Raw genomic sequence first — 22,200 nt, 5'->3', positions numbered from 1 at the left:
CATTCGTTAATTTCTTCAGAGTTTCTCCGGGAATTCCTTCGGAGCTTCACCGATAATTCCTAATGTGTTCCACCAGAAATTCCTCCGGTGTTATTCTGTTTTTCCTCCGAAATTCCTCCAAAATTCCACCTGAAATTCCTTTGGATCTCCTTCATAGTTCCTCTTGGAATTTGCCTGTAGCTCTTTCAGGAATTTCTCCAGCGTTTCTCTACGATGTTTTTTTCGTATTGCACACATGAATTCCTTCGCGTATCCTCCAGCAATTATTCTTAAATTCCTTCAGAAATTTCTTCAGAGTTCGTTCAGGAATTTCTTAAGAGTTTCACCACGAATTTCTTCAGTTTCTCCGGGAATTTCTCGTGTAGTTCCTCCGGAGCTCCTACAGAATTCTTCCGGACTTCCTCCGGTGAATTCCTTAGGATTTCATCCAGCAAATCCTTGGAACTTCCTCCAGATTTCTACCGGGAATTCTTCCGAAAATTCCTCTGGAGTTCCTCTAGTTCATCCAGTAATTTCTGGAAAGTTCCTTCGGAGCTCCATCGGGAATTCCTTCGAATTTCCTCCATAGTTTCTCGAGGAATTTCTACGGAGTTCCTCAATCAATTACCCCGGAGTTCCTCCAGAAAAACCTCTGGAGATCCTCAAGAAACACCTCTGAAGATCTTCCAGAAACACCTTCAAAGTTCCTCCAGGAATGGCTCCAGCGTTCCTCCAGAAATTGCTTTGGAATTTCTCCAGGGATTGCTTTGGAGTTTCGCTAGGATTTTGTTCAGAGTTCCTCCAGGAATTCATCCGTAAATTTCTTCAGAGTTCCTCCGAAAATTTCTTCGGAGCTTCACCGATAATTCCTCCTGTGTTCCGCCACAAATTCCTCTCATGTTCTTCCAGGAAATCTTCTGAATTTTATTCAGTATTTCCTCCAAAGTTCCTCCAGAGCTCCACCGAGAATTCCTTTGGATTTCCTTTATAGCTCCTCTTGTAATTTTCTGTAGTTCTTCTGGGAATTGATTTAGCGCTCCTCGAGGATTTTTTTTTTTCGAATTTCCCCATGAATTCCTTCGCAGTTCCTCCAGCAATTCATCATTAGTTCCTTCAGAAATTTCCCCAGAGTTCCTTCAGGAGATCCTTAAGAGTTTCACCATGAATTCCTTCAGATTTCCTCCGGAAATTCCTTCGGGGTTGCACCGGACATTTCTCCAAGAGTTCCTCTAGAAATTCCTTAATGTATTCATTCAAAATTTTTGCTGGGAATTCCTTCGCCACTCCACCGGGAAGTCTTTTGGAGTTCCTACATGGATCCTCAAGAAATTTTTTCGGAGTTCCTTCAGAAATTGTTCAAAGTTCCTCCAAAAGTTCTTCGATGTTGCTTCAGGAATTCTTTTGGAGAGCCTCCGAACATTTCTTCAGAGTTCCTTCGATGCTTCCTTTCTAGTACTTTTAAGAATATCTTTGGAGTTTCTCTTGAAAATATTCCGCAGTTCCTCCAGCAAATCCTCCAGAGTTCCTCATGAAATTTCTTTAGAGGTCCTCTAAAAATATCTTTAGAGTTCCTCATGGAATTTGTACGGAGTTCCTCCAGGAATTGGAGCTCCACCAGGAATTCCTTCGGATTTCCATCATCTGTTTTGGTCTCTCCAGGAATTCTTCAGAGTTCCTACAGTACTGTCTCGGAAATCCTCTGGAGTTCTTGTCTGTTTTCTTCTGGAGTTACTTCGAGAGTTCCCATAGATTTCTTCCGGGAAATCCTACAGTGTTCCTCCGAGAAATCTCGCAAAGTTCCCTTGGAAATTTCTCAAGAGTTTCTCCTATAATTCCTCCTAATCTCTTTCATAGCCCTCCTGGAGTCCCTCTGGAGTTCCTCCAGGAAGTCCTTTCGTCCAGAAACTCTCCCAGAGTTCCTCCAGCAATTCCTCTGGGTTTCATCCAACAATTCCTCGGAAGTTCCTCCAGAGTTCCACTAGAAATTGCTCCAAAATGTTTCCATGCGTTCTTCCGGAGCTCCTCCAGAAATTCCTCGGTAGTTACTTTGGAGCTGGACCGGAAAATCTTTCCAATTTCTTCCATAGGTTCTCCATGAATTTCTGAGGGGAACCTTAGGAAACAACTTTAGAGTTTCTACAGGATCCCCTCCGGAGTTCTTATAAGGATCGTTCCGGAATTCCTCTAGGATTTTTCTCAGATATCCCCCAGTAATTGTTTGAGAGTTCTTTCAGAAAGTCCTTTGGAACTCCACAGATAATTCCTTCAGATTTTCTTCGGGGATACTCTGGAAATTTATCGGGAGTTTCTCCAGGAATTCCTTCGCAGCTCCTCCAGGATTTTTTTTCGGAATTCCTCCAGGAGTTTCTCTGATAATTCATTCAAACTTGCTCCGGGAAATACACCAGAGTTTCTTCGGAAAATGCTTCTGAGTTCCTCAAAAAAAAAAAAATCCTTCAGAGTTGATCTGTGAATTCCTGAATGAATTCCTCCGCAAATTCTTAAGAAATTTTGTCGCAACTTTTCTATGCATTCCTCCGGATCTCCTGACATATTAATTAAAAATAAGTCTCTAGGTACCCCTGGTGGAATTTTTGTATGAATCTCTACGATTTCTATAGGAATTCCTATAGCAAAAGATAGAGTTCCTCTAGTAATGCCTCCAGACATCTTCTAGTGCTCCGCTGGAGATTCTTCCAGAGTTCCTGGAGGAATTCCTTCAGAGTTAATCCAGGCATTTCTGCAAGAGCTTCTTCAAAGTTCCTCCAGGATTTGCTTCGGAGTTTCTTTAGGAATTCCTCCTGAGTTTCTCCAGGAATTTCCTCTAGATTTTCCTCTACAAATTCCTCCAGGAACTCTTTCAAAATGTTTGCTGGAAATTCCTTCGGCTCTCCACCGGAAAGTCTGTCAGAGATGGATCCTGGATCCTCAAAGAATACTTTCGGATTTTTTTTTTATCAGAAATTGCTCAAAGTTTCTCCAGAAATTTCTCGAAGTTTCGAGAGCCGCCAAAAAAATCTCCAGAGTTCCTTTGAGATTACCTTTATAGTTCTTTCTTAGGGAATTCCCTTAGAGGTACCCCCAAGAATATCTTCAGAGTTCCTCATGGAATTGAAGCTCCACCAGGAACTGCTTCGTATTTCAACCATAGTCCCTCCAAAGGTTTTGGTCTCTCCAGGAATTCCTTAGAGTTCCTCCGGTAATGCCTCGGAAATCCTCCGGTGTTCTACTCTGTATTCTTCTAGAGTTACTCCAAGAATTCCCATAGATTTTCTCTGGGAAATCCTACAGAGTTTCTCCGAAAAATCTCCCGGAGTTCCATTGGGAATTTCTTAAGAATTTCTAATTCAATTTCTGTGAATCTTCTTCAGAGCCCTCCTGGAATCCTTCCGGAGTTCCTCCAGCAATTCCTCTGGGTTTCATCCAGCAATTCCTTGGAAGTTCCTCTAGAGTTCCACCAGAAATTGCTCCAAATGTTTCCATATTTTTTTCCGAAGCTCCTCCAGCAATTCCTCTGTAGTTGCTTTAGAGATCGACCAGAAATTCCTTCCAATTTTCTCCATAGTTTCTTCAGAAATTTCAGAGGAGTTCCTCAAGAAATTACCTTAGAGTTCCTACAGGTTCGCTTCTGGAGTTCTTATAAGAATCGCTCCGGATTTTTTCTAGGTTTTTTCTGAGATATCCTCCAGTAACTTTTTCAGAGTTCCTTCAGAAAGTCCTTGAAATTCCACAGGTTATTCCTCCAGATTTTTTTTTAGGGTTCTCCAGCAATTCATTGGAAGTTTCTCCAGGAATTCCTTCGCAGCTCCTCCAGGATTTTTTTTGTCGGGATTCCTCCAGGAGTTTCTCTGGCAATTCCTTCCAGCTTGCTACGGGTACTCCAGAGATCCTCCGGAAAATCCTCCAGAGTTGATCTGCAAATTCTAACACAAGTTATTAAGGAATTCCGTCCCAACTATTCTATGCATACCTCCGGAGCTCCTGACATATTAATGGAAAATAAATCTCTAGGTATTCCTGGTAAAATTTTTGTCAAAATGTCTACGATTACTTATAGGTAAACACCTGGAGGAATTCTGAGTGGAATTCTAGAAGGAATTAGAGATATCCTTCAAAGGAACTTTTGGAGAAATCTCTGTACGAGTTCTTAAAGAAATATCAGATCGAATTTTCGGAGGATTATCAAAAAAAATACCTTAAAGAAGTCACTAGTTCAATATTAACAAGGAAACATGAAAAAATTTCTGACTGAAACTCAGGAGTTTCTTCATGGAAAGAAAAACCGGAGCAATCTCTTCAAGCATTAACCCTGGAATAATGCCTGGATGAATGAGAGAATCCTTGTAAGAATGGATGTAAATATACCTTTAAATAATACACGTTTTCTTAGCAGTTCGGATTTTTCTCCCTGATACCGTCTCTGATTTCTACTCATTTGAGGCATGTAAAAACAGGAACAATATTCCATCGATAGGGGGACATGGGGCAAGAAGGACACCCGGGGCAAGAGTGCCACCTCTAATTTCACGTGGTTCAAATCATTTTTTTATGTTTAACGCAGGAAAAGTATAAATTGAGTACTAATTGAGGGTTGTGTAAATATTACAGTTAAAAATGTTTAGTACAAAAAATAAGAAAAATGTCTTTAACTCACCAACGCAAAATATGCGAAATATTATAAGAATGTAAGACTGGAAAACAAGGTTTGACTCCCAATAAATACAAAACATATTGATTTTTCCGCACAGTATTGATGATTTTTAATTGTTTAATATAGTTGTGAGGATTTTTTTTTCGAAAAAGTCCTTTTGACATTAAATTTTACATACATAATAACAGTATGGGGCAAGAGGGACACCGTAATTTTCTCATATAAAATCAAATGAAGTTTTATTTTTCGTGTTTAATATTGCATTCAATCAATGTTTCCTACTAAATAAAATCAAAATAAACCATCTTGGACATTCAAAATGGTTTCTGAAAATTTGTACTAATATTGTTACAGTCAAATAAGATTAAAACTAAATTAATTTCGTAAAATTACTTTTTAGCTATAAGTCAACTTTTATCCCTCAGTTTTTATCTTTACTTACTCTACAATTTATCCTTTAGGTGGGGAAATAATAATATACAAAATTTGTGGCATTTTGCTCTGGTGGTCTTCTTGCCCCATACGAGTGGCACTCTTGACCCGTGCCTCGTTTAAAAACCTCATAAGAAGGGACATTTTCAAAAATCTCATATCATCATGTGTTTCTTATATTTTTGAAATCTATCGATAACATCATTTAGAACAAGAGCTGAGCTTGCCCCTACACTGGAATAATCTTCAAAAATTGTGCTAATCAACCATGATTTGAACCTATATATCTTAAGGTGTCCTTCTTGCCCCCAGCCCCCCTACTGTTGTTTTTTATGCAATATTTATTCCTATGAAAATCTTGGTAGTTCTCCACTTCCTAAGAGAAGTTGCAAAAATTAAGAGAGATTTAAGGTTATTTCTCCGAGGAATCGTTTAGAAATTTCTACAGGAATTCGTCCAAGGATTCCACCACGAATTACTACGGGAATCTGAAGATTCCTGAAATCCATCTACAGAAAGCTCCAGGAGTTCTTCCAGGCATTCTACTGAAGTTCCTCCGATGTATCTTACAGGATTTCCATTTTTGGATTTCCTCCAGAGGTTTCTTCCAGGAATTGCTTCGAGAATTCCTCCAGTTAACCCTACTAGTACTTCCATCGGAAACTTATACGTTAATTTCTTCCAGAAAATCCCCCGGGGATTTGCTACAGAAAATACTTTTAGAACTTCCACCACAAATTTCTCCGTGGATTTCCGTGGAGAATTTTCTGCAATAAATTCTCCCGGTGATTTCATGCAGAAATTTCGTCCAGGAATTTCTTTAGAGATTTTCACCGTGGTCCTACTCCAAGTATTCCTTCGGGAATTTCTCTAGCAATCCCTTCGGATATTCTTCCAGAGATTTCCTCCAAGAATTCCTCCCGGAATTTTCTCCAGGAATTCCTCCAGAGATTTTTTTCTCTGGGGATTTCCCCCCCAAGAACTCCCCCTAGGTTTAATCCAAGAATTTTGAGGGAATTTCCAAGAATTTCTCCGGAGATTTCGTCCAGGAATTCTTCTGGGGATGTCGTGTCGAAATTCATTAAGTAAAACCTCCGCAGATTTTCTCCAGGAAATTCTTTCGGGCTTTCCTCCAGGAATTGTTCTGAGGATTTGCTCCAGAAGCATTCCCGGGAAATTCCTGTGGAAACTCCTCCCGGTATTTCAGAATTGCTTCAGAAATTGCTCCGGAAGTTTCCTTCAGAAATTTTTCCAGGAACTTCTCTCAAGAACTCCTCTAGTCCTTTTAAGATTTTCAAAAGGAATCCCTCCGGGATTTCCTTCAGCAATTTCTCCGGGAATTCTTAACAAGAATTCATCCGGGAATTTCCTCTATAGTTCCTTCGGAAATTCCTTCATATTTGCTCCGGATATTCCTCCATAAATTTCTTCAGCGTTCCTCTAGGATTAGCTTCGGAGTTTCTCCAGGAATTCCTTAAGAGTTTTTCCTGCGTAGTTCTCCAGGAGTTCTCTCAGAATTTTGGCTTGAAATTCCTATGGAGCTCCACCGAGAGCTAGATTCCTAGAGAATACAGGAATTCTTTTTAAGTTTCTTCAGAATCTCCTCGGGCTTCCTTCAGAACGTCCTCGGAGCTCCTCCAGGATTTTTTCCAGACTTCCTCTGGGATTTTCTTCATAGTTCCTTGGTAACAGTTCACAGTTCATTATAAAAGTGCGTGGAATATTGTAGCGAAATTTTCATTTCTGGCCCATAGTGCTTTGAGGGGACAATGACTACGAGGACGACGACGGGAAGCGATTGTTCAGATCAAACGCTCCGGGGCTGATGCTGCTGCTTCAGCATTCATCCTAGCAACTCTCCGTTGCTGCTTCCAGATCGTTAGCAGCAAGCAACGGTAGGTAACACCGAGAATCGGAGACTAATGACTGCTGGCACTTTTGGTAATTGAGAAAGTTTTTCCCTCTTGCGGTAGAATGAAGTAGCACACAGTAGTATCAGCGTTATGAATGGCACAGTTTCAAAGTAGTGCCACGTTGACTGTGAGTTGTGCAACCGTGCTGATGTGGAGATTTTCAAGGGCCGGTTACATTCATTCTTCGGCAGCACCAGACGAAGATGAATGGTTGGACTGTTCAAGTTTATGAGCTGTCAGCTGACCGAATGCACTGGAAAATGTATGCGGCAAAAGTCTAATAATTAGCATAGATACATTGAGAAGCTCATTGAAGTTTGTCACCAAGTTGAAACCGTTGAATCTTTGGGCAATACCTTGTTCTTCAGAGAATTGAACGAAATACTGACACCCACAGCTGAATAAAAGGACACAAGGTTTAAAATGTTCTTCTTCTTCTTCTTCTTCTTCATTACATCCACACTAGTACAGAGCCTGCTTTTCAGCTCAGTATTCTTTTGAGCACTTCCACAGTTATTAACTGAGAGCTTTCTTTGCCAAAGCTGACATTTTAGCATTTGTATATCGTGTGGCAGGTACGATGAAACTTTATGTACAGAGAAGTCAAGGATATTTCTATTACAAAAAGATCCTGGACTGACCGGGAATCGAACCCAGACACCTTTAGCATGACGTTGCTTGCTAGCTGCTGCAAGGTAATTGCATTTTGGACATGCTCACCTTGCTCCAATAGCCCTCAGTAACAATACTCGAACGTCTCCAGACGCGATTTATGCTGATACAATACTTGACCTTCGATTATATGCATGAAGTTATGAAGGGATCAAAAGCTTTGCTGTTCGTATGAAGAAATTATTGAACAAGTACCAGGTAATGGATAAGTTTGTCAAGTATTCTCGACAAACTTGCCCTCAACCATAACATCTTCGAAGACATACTATCGAACAACCAAGCATACCACCATATGTGATAAACACTACCATAAGCTTCTCGTTATTCACCCGTTGCAAGTTTCGATCAACCAGTTTGGCAAAACATCCCCGCAAGATAACTCGTCAAAATTCCATCCCTCCGCACAGTATCCTTGTTTTCCTCATGCTTTCACCACATCAATCACGTGCATATGTTTTGCGATGCGTGTATGCTTAAGGCATTCCATACTCATTCCGCAACATTCCCGAAATGAAACCAAGTATACACTCATCTCAAGTGATAAAACCCCCAGAACGACCGCACCCAAGCAAATCGCAAAACCTTCCACATAACTCGTCGTCGTCGTCGTCGTCAGCGCAATCACCATTCATCATGACGACGGGAAGAACACATCCCGCCGTGGTTCCTCTCGAAGGTGCTGACTCCAGGAAAAAGGTCTTATTACTCCAGCCCCCCGAAAGGCCCATCCCGAAACAAACAAGGTATGAACAGTGGAACTTACAGTTACGTAACTTCTGTTAACGTGAATTCCATTCACGTAACGTAACATTAATGGAAGTTGTGTACCTACATAGAAACATCTCAAAGGTGATGACTTTCATGATGGTCTGAGACATGTTCTTTTGAGCAAATAAACTCTTTGAAGTATACGTTTTCAGATTTGTAAAGTTATCAATGATCATCGGAAGTATTTTCATTGCAATTTAAAATCATGCCTGATCAAACGACAGTGATCAGTTATGCTTCATGTTCAACGCCTCTCTAAGATTAACCAAGTACTTATTCGAATGAACGATTTTAGATCTACACGCGTAAACAGTGACCTTTCTTTAGTTTACACCTCAAACAAGCTCAATAAAATATGTCCCATTATTTTTCGAGTTCTACAATTATTTGCAGTTATCCATAAACTATTTTAGGTAAAGGCTTTTGAATCTACCAGCATAATCAAAGATCATTCGGAGGATTACCTTTAAATAAGCATACAGACTCAAGCAAATGAAATATATCAAGTTTCGAATAGAATGGCTCACTAATATTATCCACATATTCCTTTGAACACAGAAATTCAGAACAAACGCATTCGGAGGTATCTTGATTATAAATAAAAAAAGTTTACAGTCCTGTATGCGCATACAATTCAGCTGGACCAAGACAAGGTTCCTACTACGCTTTCAATTCTACTCATCGGCAAGTAAAACTCATTTAAATACATTCAACCAATTATAATTCAATAACTTTTGATTGGAACAGCTCATTAGGGTAATTAACACTCATGTGAGCTATTACATTTAAGTTGCACCAAGTTTTTATTCCGACTTTGCCTAAGTTATCGTTAAACTCCCTTGAGTTAAGGCTTTCATGTATACAATTTAATTTGCTGTTCTCTAGCGAGTAAGAATCAGCGTAGCCATATATGTCCCAAGCAGCACATATTGTTACAAGTAGCTTACAGCAACGGCTACTTAACGTATTCAATAGTTACAATATGATACATTTGCAACATGGAAAAATACTGCTATGTAACCGAAAAAGCACAAAAAGTCGAGCCTTATGTAACTTGTTTATTCGTTACATAAGAAGTTTACAGGCGACTGCTATGTAATTTGTTGATTACGCATGGGTTTTCCTGCGACAAAATAAATGAAACGGCGTTGAACTTGTTGTTACTTTCTGACAGTTTATGAACCGAATAACCATTTTAGAATTGAATGTCAATAAAAGTAATACGTATGATTTTCGAACGCGTAATTATGCACAAGTACATAATAGATTTAACATGCCGATTTGAATTTGTGGTGAAATCAATAATTTTACTTGCTCAAAATTGACGCGCGCATGAAATAGATAGTAATTTTATATTGAATAACACGTGATACCTGGATTGTTGAGGTATTATTCCATTAGAACTGACACAAAAAAATGGATATTGACACTGTTACTCAAATCAGCAGTGTTTTTTATTTTAATTTTATTGTTTGTGAAGATTGTGATTCCAAAATCACGTTGTTTCGTGTCCCGCAGTTGGATTTTCTGGGTTGCCTATCATAAATCGCCATTTAATTTCATCTTGCTGCAGAAACACTTCCGAATATCTGTTTGAGGACAGCCAATCTCAAATGATGAAAACTATTAAAAAGCTGTTAGAGAGGCTGCAAATTATAAATTCAACAATTTTAATTAATCACTGGAAAAATATCTATGAAAACAATAACTAGTCATAAAATAGTAAAGTTCTTATATCAAAATTTACAATACGTAAAAAATTTTTTAACATGTAGTGTTGACCACTGTCAGCAAGTTACTTGTTTGTTACACATTAGTTACCCAGAAATCTTATGTTATTTTGAAACTGATGTGTAACTATACTGAAACTGCCAATAAATTACACTGCTGTCAATAGGGGAAGGGGTATTAAAATGAACACCTAAACGATATCGTCTTGCTTTTTATGGGAAAAACGATGAACTTGCGATAATTCATCAAATAATGTACAAAAATCCCCTATGCCAATTGACTGGAACATTACAAAAGTATGAAAATTAAATGCTCCGCCCAAGAAAGCACATGGTTTGTGACGTGCTCAAATGGCTCAAAAAGCTCGAAAGAAAGTAAATTCAAGCGTGTGCTATAATAAGGGCGCAAGTCGCATGATCGATTACTTTTCATCGATCCTCTCTTCTGTGAATAAAGGTGACAAGATGCGGGTTTGTTTACAATTTTTCACTACAAGACGCTAGGAAGTCTGGACGAACATTTCGAAAGGGCACATCGACATTGCTAAACATTGGCTTTGCAAGACGCTGTTGAGCCCAATTCAAGTCTAACACGCTCACCAATACCACTGTCAGGAAGAGCTAACACTAATCTTTCTGATAGTGGTGTTAGTTTGCGTGGGCGGGCTAAAAAGGGCTCAACAGCAATGTTTCTAAAAAAAGGCTCAAGACCTCTTGGGCCCTTTTCAAATGTTTGTCCAGAAGTATGCAATCTTGCGTCCTGAGGTGAAACAACGAATTGAATTTAGAAATTGATCAATTTGTGCCAATATTAGGGACTGAGGATAATACGCCCATGATAAGGAAAATAGCGATTTAAATGTGAATAACATGTTTTTTTTATTATAATGTCTCTAATTATGTTCTTTATCAAATAGTAGAAACAACATCCATCCATTTGAGTATTTCTAGGGTTAATAAATCAATTGAAAAAAATGCGTGCTTATGGTTATTAATCACGTAGTCATTTATTATTTACCAATTTTGTCTATGGACAAATGACTACTAGAGGGAAGGTGGGTCTAAAATTGGGAAAAAAATAACCGCGTTGTTAATGGTAGCCCCTTGTGCATTTCTGTGCTGTCACTTGAATAGGGAACTAACATGAGTTATTTCTCTTCATCGATTATGCATATATAACGCATACCTACAGGCGTTTGTTCTGATGTTATTGTTCAATAATAGATACATGCTAATGCGAAAAATTTACATTTGTAAGGTTGTAATTTGCGTGTTACTTCAGCGTGGCATTACGTTTGGTAGAATTTGAATTAAAGAGCTGTTTTGGTGTTACTAAATAGGGGGGTGGGGGTTTTGCCCCCACGAGTTGATTGAAGTTTTGGTCCTTCGATAAGTTTTTCAAGGACAAATTTAACATATTTATTGCACGTAATACAAACTATGACAGTGCATAAGTGGACCCTGTGGGAGTTGGAATCCCAGAACAAATTTCAACAAAGAAGACAGCCACTGACTGCTGTCGTCTAAAAGTAATTAAGCTTAACAAAACACAATCATTTACGGGATTGACTGTTTAACGAGAAACTTGCGACGATCGACGCGCCACAATAATTCGTGGACGGAGGGTATTAGAACTAAGTTGGAGATGTTGATTTCGAAATTTTGAAGTAAACATTTCCTCCAATCACTAGCGATTTTGCGGTGGAATGTTGACGTTTGATTACAAATTGTCTAGAGGACCCAAACACTTTAACGGTCAAGGATCCGTCATCGTAATCATCGAAACTTCAATAGCCATTTTTCTGTTCAAAACTGAAATTAACTCGTCGAAAATGTGTTCACTGTGTTTCGGTTGGAGAATAAAATACAGTGAACACATGAATATATTCTTGATTTTGAACGAAAAAACTGCTTTTGAAAATTATCGAGTTGATGACGGATCCTGCCCCCTTAAACGAATTCTCGCCATTCCGTGTCATCGGCTCAAAGATTAGCGTTCCCCACAAAAGTAGTAAAGAGAACATTACAAATGTTTTTTTTTGTTTTTTACAAAGGGGAAATCTGCAAACAGATCCCCTGAGAAGATAACTCAGGGAATGCGGGGATGACGCACCAACGACGACCCGCTAAAACCAGCCTATGCACTGTGCATGAGCAATTCATTTAGAATTGCTCAAGTGGTGAACAGTGCATCGACATGACCCTTGGACTCAGACCCTCATCTCCCCGGAACCACCTTACGGTATTTCTTCGGGAAGGGACCAGTGCATATAGCACAACACGTGTAGCAGAAGTAGCCTAGGCAAACTGCTTCTCCTAGCCGACTTAAACAATGTTACAAGGGACCAGCCTCGGCAGGGCTAATCCTCTGCAGCCAACTCTTGGTCGGCGCGCCATAGACGCTGCAATTCTAACATAATGTGAGTGACAGCCGTGATTACTGCATTCCAGCACTCGGCATCCGCACACATTCTCTCTATAATATTGTCGGGGGACGTGTCCCCTCCGCATGTAGTGAGCATGCGACCTCTCACAACAATGAAACGGGGGCAATCGAACACGACATGCTCCGCTGTTTCCTCTACACCAGCACAATTGGGGCACGCAGGAGATTCTGAGTGCCCGAACCTATGCAGGTACTGTCTATAGCAACCATGTCCTGACAGAAACTGCGTCAGGTGGAAGTTCACTTCCCCATGGCTTCTACCATACCAATCTGACACATTTGGTATTAGTCGATGGGTCCATCTACCCTTAGTGGAGTTATCCCATTCCTGCTGCCAGCTTCTGAGCGTTTCCTCTTTACACGTGTCGCGGACTCCTCTGGTACCCCTTTGGTTGAAGCATTGAACATCTTCCTTGATGATGAGCCCGATGGGCGTCATCCCGGCTATGATGCACACGGCCTCTTTAGATACCGTCCGGTATGCACTTGCTACTCTTAAGCACATTATCCTGTACGTGCTTTCCAACCGCTTTAGGTTTCTGTTCGTTCTAAGCGCTTTTGACCAGATTGGTCCTCCATACCTTAGTATGGATAGCGCCACGCTTGCCAGCAGCTTGCGTTTGCTGGCAATTACAGCAGAGCTGTTAGACATCATCCTCGAAAGCGCCGCTATAGCCGTAGATGCCCTTTTACAGGCATATTCAACGTGGCTAGCGAAGCTCAGCTTGTCATCGATCATTACCCCAAGATGCCTAAGGGATCGCTTGGACTCTATGGTGCAATCACCTACCGAGATAAGCGTCCGTTGCTCGGACCTGCGGTTGTTGACCACCACCACCTCAGTCTTGTGACGGGCCAGTCCTAGTTTCCTAGACTTCATCCACTCCTCAACCAGGGAAATAGAGTGCGCTGCTGTCAACTCTACTTCCTCCATCGATTCACCATAGACCACTAGGGTGATATCGTCGGCGAAGCCAACAATCTTAACACCCGTCGGAAGGGGCAGCCTCAGTACGTCATCGTACATCGCATTCCATAACAGCGGGCCCAGGATTGAACCTTGAGGTACTCCCGCGGTAATTCGAACGCTTTTCTGCCCCTCCTCTGTGTCATACAGTAGAATCCTACCATCAAAATAGCTTTCTAGAAGCTTACACAACTGCACCGGTACCTTGAGGCGGTGAAGCGCGTGTGCTATTGCTTCCCAGCTTGCGCTGTTGAACGCATTCTTCACATTCAGAGTGACAACCGCGCAGTAACGGATGCCGCTCCTTTTATGCTCGATTGCCACCTCAGCTGTTTGAACGACCGACTGGATGGCGTCCAGAGTAGATTTACCTTTTCTGAATCCAAACTGGTTGTTGGACAGGCCGTCCGCACTCTCCGTATACGGTACTAGTCTGTTGAGAATCAACCTCTCCAATAACTTGCCCGTCGTATCTAGTAGACAGATAGGTCTATACGCCGACGGGTCACCTGGTGGTTTCCCCGCCTTTGGTAGTAGCACCAATTTCTGTCGTTTCCATACATCCGGGAAGATTCCTTGATCAATGCAGCGTTGCATCGTGGTTCTGAACATGTCCGGATCCGTGTTCACTGCCGCTTTTAAGGCAACATTCGGGATACCATCGGGTCCCGGTGCCTTGTTTGACGCGAATGATTTCACGACTTCTGCCAGCTCTTCGTTCGTCACTCTCGCCACTTCTTCTCCTTCATCTGCCGCATACGGCGCTGGGGGCCATGGGCTTATGGGATGGTGCGGGAAGAGTACATCGATTATCGATCGCAGCAACTCGGGCGATTTCTCTTGGGGTGCTATGGCTCCTTTGGTCTTAGCCATTACCACTCTGTAGGCGTCACCCCATGGACTAGAATTGGCACTCTCGCATAGACTTTCAAAGCATGCCCGTTTTCGACTCTTGATTTCCTTTTTGAAAGCCAACTTTGCCTCTCTGAATGCTGCACCGCGTTCCTCTCTTTGTGCTTCTGTGCGTGCGCGTTGCATTCTTCGTCTAGCCCGAAGGAAGATTGCTCGAAGATTTGCAATTGATTCGCACCACCAATACACTGGCGGCCTGTTCTCTCTAGGAGGGGCTTTTCTCGGCATGGAAGCATCACACGCTCGTGATATCATAGCAACTAGCTCTTCACCGTTTAGGTCCAGAGTGTTTCGTTCGCGCCTCAGGGCTTCAGTGAATACTTCGCCGTCGAAGCGCGCTGTTTTCCATCCTCGGGCTTGGGTCGAGTTACATCGCGCTGCCTTCTGCCCGCCTGGTATTATACTATAGCGAATCGATTGATGATCGCTATGAGTATAACCGTCATCAACGCGCCAGTTCATGGTACCTAAAAGGTTAGGACTACAAAACGTCACGTCGATGATCGATTCTGCACCATTTCTGCGGAAGGTACTCACTGTACCCACATTTGCCAGCTCTACATTTAATGCGGCCAGGGATTCCAACAATAGCTGGCCTCTTTGATTGGTGCAGCGGCTACCCCACTCCACTGCCCATGCATTAAAGTCGCCAGCTATCACTACTGGCTGCCGATTAGCTAGTTCGGCCATCATCCTGTCAACCATGTGGGAAAATTCCTCAATCGACCACCTTGGGGGCGCGTAACAACTGCAATAGAACACGCCGTTGATTTTTGCTATCGCAAAACCGTCATTTGAGCTAGAGACTACTTCTTGGATTGGGTATCGTCCTGTCGTCCCTATAGCTGCTAGCTGTTGAGACCTATCCGCCACCCAGTTCCCGTTGTTGGCTGGTATGCGGTATGGGTCCGATAATAACACCACGTCAGTCTTGGTTTCCGAGACTGACTGCCAAAGCAGCTGCTGGGCTGCATCACAGTGGTTTAAATTTAACTGTGTTACTTCCGTGTTGGCTGCTTTGATACTCCGCTTGTGCCCGGACATTTGGGTCCGCCCGTTAAGTGTCCGTTGTCTGCTCTGTCGACACATATTAGGCACTTAGCGATTTGCTTATAATCGCTTGCCCTATGGCCTTCAGCGCCGCATTTTCTGCACATCTTACTTCTGTCGGGACCATTGCAATTCCACGACTTATGGCCCTTCCCGAAACACTTGAAGCAAACTTCAGGAGGCTGTTGTATGCTCAGCCGGCAAACCGACCAGCCTACCTTGAGTATGCCCAAGTTCTTCGCTTTGTTGGCCTCTGCGACCGGCAGCCTGATCGCCGCCACCTGGGTGCCCTGCGGGCCCTTTCTAAGGTGGATGGCCTTACTGGCTACGTCGATGTCACACTGCTCTTTGAGGGCAGCCGAGACCTCCGCTGCATCGGTGACCTCATCCAGATTTTTACACTGGAGAGTCGCTTCAGCAGTAAGGGATCTTACATCAACCTCGTCACCAAGTACTTCTTGCGCCAGTTGCTTATAGACTGCACCCTTTTCCTTGGCGTCCTTCTTTAAGACTAGGATCATTTCACCAATCCTAGTTCGCCTTATGCTTCGCACGTCTGCGCCTAATGGCGATAGCTTCTCTGTGCTTCGCATCGCCTTCAGAACCTCGGCGTATTTTGCTTCCTCCGTTTTGATAACGAGGGCTTCGCCTAAATTCCTACGTTTCGCTGTTTTCGGTTTAGCGCTCTCCTTGGGCTCCGTTTTCGGTTTCCTCTGTTTTTTATTTCCAACTCGTATCCACGGGTTGCTGTTGCCTTGCGCCCGTGGTTCCTGTGGATGCACTGCCTGGTTCCGGTTAACCCGTGGCTCCTTTTTCTTCGCTTTCTTGGCCTTAGGATTGGTGTTGGCCTCTCCTTTGTTGCCATGTCCTCTTGATCGCGGGGCTTGGCTCGTGCCAGCTTTTCCGCTTTGGAGGACGGCCGCGTAGGTCACTTTTCCCTTAGCAACCATACGTCTTTTCGCCACGTATTCATCCCCGGAAGCTTCCCTCTTCCGCATCGCGTATCGAATAATATCATCAGATATATTCGCGTTGCCTGTGAAGGAAAACACTTCGGTCTGACACGACCTAGTGTCTTTTTGGCCTTCTACCTTGCCCAGTTGTTCCTTGGCTTTCTCGTAGTCCTGCTTTGCAGCTAGGACTGATTGTCGCAATTTCAGTAGACTTGTTTTCAAGTCTTTGCTGATGTTTGTTTTGCTTTTAACATATTCGATGATGACATCAAGTTGCTCAGCAGCTACCTGCATTTTAGGGAGGTACTCCCTATTGCGATCCATGGCCTCGATTAGTCCCGGGCCATCGGTCACCACACATGTTGCACTGGAGCGGCCAGTGCCTGCCGTCGTCACAGTATCTAGGCTTTTGCCCACACTGTTTTCAATAAAGTTGGTCGCCTCCTTCCTTGGCGGAAACCTTAGCCGGTTACTGATAGGTCCAGAAGCCTCTCCTTCACATTCCGCTAGTTGTTTGTTTTGGTTGATCATCTCTTATGGGTCCCCCTAAGAGCCGCTATCCATCTCCGCTGGAATAGTCGCCTTTATAATCCCATGGTTATCTATGCAAGCAGGGAGGCCATGCTAGGGTTGACATAGTCCTTTATGGGGTACTATGTTCAGAGCCGGATCGGCGCAGGTCAGGTAATGGCATCTGAGCCTACTCCCGCCCAGTTGGAACAACCAGGCGACGGATTTGGAACGTACTCTAAGGCCTGCCACGGGTTTACGGGACGGGGGCAACCTGCGCCATTAACCCACTCGCCGTTTCGGGCCAGTGTCACCCGACCCTACTAAGGGAGTAGAATGTCGCCGCTGTCAGCCTCAAAGCATATTATCCAGTACATATACCGTTACTTGTCCTTTGTCGTGCGCTACCAGTATACATAATTGGGGCCGTACTGGCGTTGGTCCCAATGTGCTCGAAGCACTCCTACTCGTAATTCCATGCCTTGTCCGTTTGTATCGCGACCAGTATGCCATAATCAGGATCTCACTGGTATCAATCCTGATGTGCCGGTTGGCACTCCTGTTAGTTTGGGCTATGGTACTTTAAGCGGCACCGGTCGCTGTGACAGAGTTGCATTCGGATTTTTGTGGTTTTTATGAAGGTTCATCAGAGCCCACTGCGAACTTCACCACATCCTGGGCAACTCCCCAACTCGCAAAGGTCCAGTTACAAATGTAACTCGATGTCTTCGCAGAAATGGTCCTTCATTTATTAATTTGTTTATTAATTATAACTAGTTCTATCGCACAACATCAAAAATAGAGAAGTTAATTAACGCGGCGACACGAATTAAGACCGAGACACCTAAATTTTTACATACTTTCATCGCCATTAAAATATTATGGAAATATTCATTTTATGTTGGTGGTAAAACACGAGCAAAACAAACATTTTTGAATTTTTTTATCACAGTTCTAAAAAAACATCTATGAATGATTATAATCCCTTCGAAAACAGTTCTTAAGGTTTCTGCTTCGACATCATATCATTACGATATTCACCTCATTGGAAAACCTCAACATCTCCGTGCCTAAAATTACATCAGTTTTAATTTCTGAACGTGGTTCTGACTTCAATTTATCTCCGTATCAACAAAAACACTCTCATTTATGCTCTAAATCATCCGTGCGTAATAAAAATCATTGAAATTTGTTGTTCATGCGTAACAAGTCCGGTGTTCATTTTACCATCCTGTTCATTTTTTCACCCCTTCCCCTATGACAAATGGTAAACAAACTTTATGCTGTTACACACATGTGACTTAGCAATCGGTATGTAACCTAGCGTGTTATTTGTATCTTTGCAACCACGGATTCAATTTCAATGTAACTTATTCATTTTGACAGCTCTAGGTTAAGTTACATGCAAATAAAAATGCAACACCTATGTAATGTAAACAAAGCGTTAAGTTACAATGTAATAGTTTAGTAACCGAAATTGAAAATCATCAATAAGATATGCTACAAAATATCTGAAATGCAAAGGTAATGTAATTTGTTTTATTTTTCTAAAATATTGCATTTGTTACTCATTACTTAGAAATCGTTGGATCAATCAACATACATCATCAATGACAACAGTGAGCAAATTTCAATGATGGCCTTGATCACCTTAACGGATAATGATTACACCTAAAAAGGTCCTATTAAAACCCAAAATATGTCCTGTCAAAAGGAGAATCCAACGATTGTATGGATTTGTCCAAAAACTTCTTTGAGCATAGACCTTTTTATCTACAGGGCTAATCTGTAGGATGAGCTTCATACTCATGCAGGGCATATATGGGTATGGATGTTGTTTGTAAATTTTGAGAGATCACTCGTTACGCTTGAGCGTATGAACCCCTGCACTTTATGAAGTTTTAGAATAACCCTTAAAAATCATTGAACTCAAAACTTAGTCAACGTTTTGATTCATATAACAGACCTGGAGGTCACACTGAGGTATAACTTATTTGTTTATTATTTATTATCGGAATTATGAGTCCCAATCACAAACAAACATGTTTTTGCAAAATACAATGTCTAGATGTGGAAAAAGTGATCCGAGATATTCGGAAAGTTGAAGCATAAATTGAATGGGGCCCAGATAGTCGTAGCGGTAAACGCGCAGCTATTCAGCATTACCATGCTGAGGGTCGTGGGTTCGAATCCCACTGGCCGAGGATCTTTTCGTAAAGAAAATTTTCTCGATTCCCAGGGCATAGAGTATCTTCGTACCTGCCACACGATATACACATGCAAAAATGGTCAATCGGCAAAGAAAGCTCTCAGTTAATAACTGTGGAAGTGTTCATAAGAACACTAATCTGAGAAGCAGGCTTTGTCCCAGATGGGACGTAACGCTTGAAAGAAGAAGAAGAAGCATAAATTGAGAAATTTCCAAAATGGCCCTTTGAATTTTCATATTCTGATAAAAGATGGCAACTCTGGTCGATTGTTTTCAAAAGAGTAAAATATATCGAGGTGTTATATGCAGATACCAATAAATTTTAGAGATAACGATACCAAATGTTCACCAAAGTTAAAGGAAGTGTTGCAAGCCATACAGTCGACTGAAGCACAAATATTTATGTGGCTGGCAACACTGTTTAAGTAGAATTTTGAAAAGAGCAAAATTATTAAACAAATAGACAAAAAAAATGCACAGCAACATAGAAATACTCTTCAACTGCAATCCAGTTTCTCGTGAATTTTGTCGTAGTTGGCAACACTGTTGAAGCATAATTCTGCCGCCAGGCAGTGCATGAAAATTTTGTTTTGCTAATATCTCAGGAGACTAACCACTTAGATAGATGACTGGGACATCCGCAAAGCAAAAGTTTTATGCATTCTAATAAAACTTTTGCTTGGCGGATATCTAAGTAATCTCTCTAAGTGGTTAGGATTCTGACATATTAGCAAAACAAAGGTTTTATGCACTTCCCTGGGCATAGAGTATTTAACCATTTTAACCATTTCATGGCTCATTTTCGCATTCGTAAATAGTGTGGCAGATACGAAGAAGTATCATCCCAGGGAAGTAAAGGAAATTTCCATTACGAAAAGATTCTGAACCGACTGGGATTCGAACCCAGACATCTTCAGCATGGATTTGCTTTGTAGCCGCGGACTTTAACCACTCGGCTAAGGAAGGCTCCATCTCTGTACTTATTAGCCTGGGAAACGTTTATATGAAAAATTTTAGATTCTCGCTCCAATCCACTTTTTGGATTGCATCTAGGTCCCATAACAACTGTGCAAAATTTCAGCTCGATCGGAGAAACTATATTTTAGCGCCAGCCGTTCAAAGTTTGTATGGGATTTACTATGGGAAAACTTACTTTTGCATAGAAAAATCGCCAGAGGTCGCCCATTGACATCTATAAAAATTCTGAACACAGACCTCGATAGGTATTTCTACGATGAACAACATTGCAGAAGACCGCAAAGCAATCCGATGCTTCTGAAATCTTCATCTAAGTTACTCTAAAAATCCCTCTCAATATCCCACAAGATTTTCAGAAACAATTAAACAGAATTAATTTGGAAAAATTTTCTCTGCAATTTCTCAAAAAAAAAAAAAAAAACACAGATCTAGGTCTGTCTTTTTTCACAGAAAGTTTTTTACGTGTTTCTATATATTTTCACATCTGACTTACCTGAGTTACCTCAGGGATGTCAGAAATCTTTGTTTGCAGATGATACAGGCCTCTCCGTCAAAGGACGAAGCCTGCGTGTCATCTGTAGTCGATTGGAAAAAAGTTTGGATATTTTTTCTTCATACTTGCAAACATGGAAGATTTCTCCTAATGCTTCCAAAACTCAACTACCTAATAATATTCCCACGTAAACCAAAAGCTCTTTATTTCAAACCTTCAAGTAGGCATGTTGTCACGATGAGAGGGGTTCCAATAAATTGGTCAGATGAAGTTAAGTATCTAGGGCTCATGCTAGATATGAATTTAACTTTCAAAAATAACATTGAGGGCATTCAAGCCAAATGTAATAAATATGTAAAATGTCTCTATCCCCTTATTAATAGAAAATCAAAGTAGATGAAAAAAACCGAATTTAGTACTATACCATTTAATTCCACTAGAGTTTGTATCCTGTGTTCTAGAACACGACACTGAAGACGGCCTTACAGTTGAGGTCGAAATACGCGTATCTGTCAAAGGATACAAACTCTAGTGGAATTAAATGGTATAGTACTAAATTCGGTTTTTTCATCTACTTATAGGTATTCTACTAAACAGCTCGAAGATTTATTATCAGAAAATCAAAACTTTGTCTTAAGAACAAGCTTTTGATATTCCAAACAAATTTTCAGGCCAGCCATGTTGTATGCTGTACCAATATGGACTAGCTGTTGTAATACCAGGATGAAAGCTCTGCAGAGAATTCAAAATAAATCAAAAGTTACACTTGAGTCAAAATGAACAATTTTTCTATGGAAAACACTTATTCTACCATACCAAAAACATATGCAAAATTTAATCCAAATCAAAGACTATCGGTCACGATTTTTATTTTTTTCGACTCATTCTGCATGGAATTCGTCAGTTACTAAACCTTTTTTTTTTGGCATTCAGCTATTCATCAACTCACTGTTGATTAATTTGAAACTGATAAATTACAAATAGAGGACTTATTAATCAATTGCAACAAACTAGAGAAATAAGCAAACTTCATTCACACTTAGCTGCATCGCTGAGCACGTTTGTGATTTACACAACGACCTGTGTTTTGCATAAGGTGGTGCACAGTGTGCCCTAACCATGCAAGTCTTGATTTATAATACGATGGTATCAATTTATTTGTTCAGATTGCCTCAAAAAATATCTAATCTACAACCAAGTTTACCAGTTCTTCTGGAAGGAGAGGGAAAGTAGGCTCAAATGATACGGCACATACAATTTCTTTTTTAATTTTGCATGCGAAAAGCGTTAGCGTTAGGGAATGGGTGTGAAATTTCCAATTTTTGCGTTACGTAATAAATGGACTCCGCGTAACCTATCATAGCTCTAGTTTTTGCTATTTGTGAGTCCTATGGAATTAAATATGAACAAACCTAGACATACGTCGATTACTTAGATGAAGTCTCGATTTACTTTCATCCCTGATAATCACTACATTTTAATCCTTTTGTTCATTTTTTAATGAGTTTTAGAATGGTATTTAAAATATAAGTTAAAA

This window comes from Aedes aegypti, chromosome 3, assembly GCF_002204515.2.
Source record: "Aedes aegypti strain LVP_AGWG chromosome 3, AaegL5.0 Primary Assembly, whole genome shotgun sequence".
Taxonomy (NCBI): Eukaryota; Metazoa; Arthropoda; class Insecta; order Diptera; family Culicidae; genus Aedes; species Aedes aegypti.
The sequence above is the reverse complement of the archived record's forward strand: the minus strand, read 5'-3'. Positions refer to the sequence as shown.